The sequence below is a fragment of the Sorex fumeus genome, unplaced genomic scaffold, assembly GCF_029834395.1.
Source record: "Sorex fumeus unplaced genomic scaffold, SorFum_2.1 ptg000100l, whole genome shotgun sequence".
Taxonomy (NCBI): domain Eukaryota; kingdom Metazoa; phylum Chordata; class Mammalia; order Eulipotyphla; family Soricidae; genus Sorex; species Sorex fumeus.
In genome coordinates, this window is record NW_026606157.1 from 2,358,390 (window position 1) to 2,360,534 (window position 2,145).

The 2,145-nt window shown below is 40.6% G+C and overlaps 1 non-coding gene across 1 annotated transcript; it reads right to left on the bottom strand.

Moving 5' to 3' along the window:
- Positions 1–1,264: 1,264 nt before the first annotated feature.
- On the bottom strand, positions 1,265–1,371 carry LOC130042489 (U6 spliceosomal RNA). The gene has a single exon (XR_008795237.1). It is a non-coding gene; the product is annotated as a U6 spliceosomal RNA (small nuclear RNA).
- Between the last annotated feature and the right edge of the window lie 774 nt (positions 1,372–2,145).

Here is a 2,145-nt window from a genome sequence, read left to right on the forward strand (position 1 = left end):
TATAGCTATATCATCACAAAGATCACTATAGGGGTTTGAATTAAAATGGAACAAATAATATTAGAATTTAAAATTTAATAAAAATAATGAAGCAAGCATAAAAGCAAACATTATCATATGTATTCTCAGTCTCTGTTTCTCTTACTGTTTTTTGGGCACACACTTGGAAGTGTTCAGGGCTTAATTCTAACTCTGTGCTCAGGGATCACTCCTGGGAGGTTTGGGGGACCATATATGTTATCAGGGATTTCCTCAGGTGGGTTGCACACAAGGCAGGCACCCTATCCACTGTACTGTCTCTCTGGACCTCTAGTCACTTCTTAAAATAGGGTAGAGACCCCTGGTAGGTACTTAAGCAAGACCTTAGTAGGTTCTATGGTGTATAGAAAGATTTAATTTTGCTATAAAATCCCACTATTACTGAAACTTTTGTCTATGTGAAAGACCTATCCTTAGATGCAAAACCAACCAACATGCAGATAGAACCTGGCCATAGACAGTACAGCAGGTAAGATACATGCTTACCAGCTACATATGGTCCTCTGAGCAGTACCAGGAGTTACTCCTAAGTGCAGAGCTAGGAGTACCTTCTGAGCACTGCTGAATTGTGTCCCCACCAAAAGAAGCTGCACCATGATAATATTAATTTTGGTTCCTAATGTACCTTCTTGGGGCTGTCCCAACAGTACAGCAGGTAAAGTGATTGCCTTGCCCAAAGCTGACAGTGGGTTGATCTCTGGAACTCCTTATGGTCCTCAAAGCACTGGCAGGCATGAATTTTGAGCACTGAGCAAGAAGTAAGCCCTGACTTCTGCTGGCATGGTCCCCAAAAAAAGCAAACAAAAAACTCCAATGGACCTTCTCTTGAAGACTCCTCTGATGCAAATATCTCCAACTAAATCCATCTGATGACCTGGAGTGCCTGAGTGCTAGTGATAAGCCACTTGGATGAGTTCTCAATATCTAAAAGAACCATGGGGTGTCCTTGGCCTACTTGGAATAAAGCCATCTGAACCTTTCTCTTAGTAGCATCAAATTGGCCCGACTATATCCATTTTTTTCTTTTTGGGTCATACCCGGCGATGCACAGGGGTTACTCCTGGCTCTGCACTCAGGAATTACTTTTGGCGGTGCTCCGGAGACCTTATGGGATGCTGGGAATCAAACCTGGGTCAGCCGCATGCAAAGCAAACACCCTACCTGCTGTGCTATTGCTCCAGTCCACCATATGCATTCTTTTTTTTTTTTTTGCCTTCTGGGTCACAAAAATATGGAACGCTTCATGAATTTTCATGTCATCCTTACGCAGGAGCCATGCTAATCTTCTCTGTATTGTTCCAATTTTAGTATATGTGCTGCCAAAGTGAGCACAGAACCCCCCATATCCATTCTTATCCCAATCTTATGCTTATTCTTTTCTCTTTATTTTTGTCTTTAATATGAAACTGTACTGCCAAGTGCAATGGCTGTGAGAACAAGCAGGCAAGTCCTTCCTCAAAGGATGGAATATTCCTTTGCTCCTTTTCTAGCCTCCTTACGTAAGTCCTTCCCTTCTCCCTCATTTCGACTTGGTGATCCCCTTTATGACGCCAATTTGGAAAGAATAGCTTGCCATGTGCATTGCAGATTGTATACCATTATTGTGAGAAGTCTTCCTGAAAACGGATGGTTTTAGGGGAAATGCTTTTTTGTCAGGTTAGGATTTTTTCTATACACGATGTTTTTCTGCTTACCACTTTTTTTTTGCATAGAAGAGATATACTGGTCTCTGAAAACTAGCACTTAAGTATAATAAAGGGAAAAGGCAGCTTAGGAAATGCATTTATCTAGAATGTCTTGAGAAAATACATGGTGAAGAGAAACACATGTATAGAGGGAAGCAAATATTCTGGAACTTGACGTAAGAAACTCTTTCTCAAGATGAATGATTAGGAAGGAAAATTTATGCTAGTTTACTTAATGCAGCATTGCTTAAAATATTATCCTTCCTCACTCTGACCAAATCGAGGAATACTTTTTTCCTGTTCCAAAAGACATACAATTGCTCAAGGTACAAACCAATAGCAACTCCATGAGATTCAATTGATTCAATTCCTGTGTATAAATGAAAGGGTTGGCTAACCATAAACCCTTTCAGACTTTAGA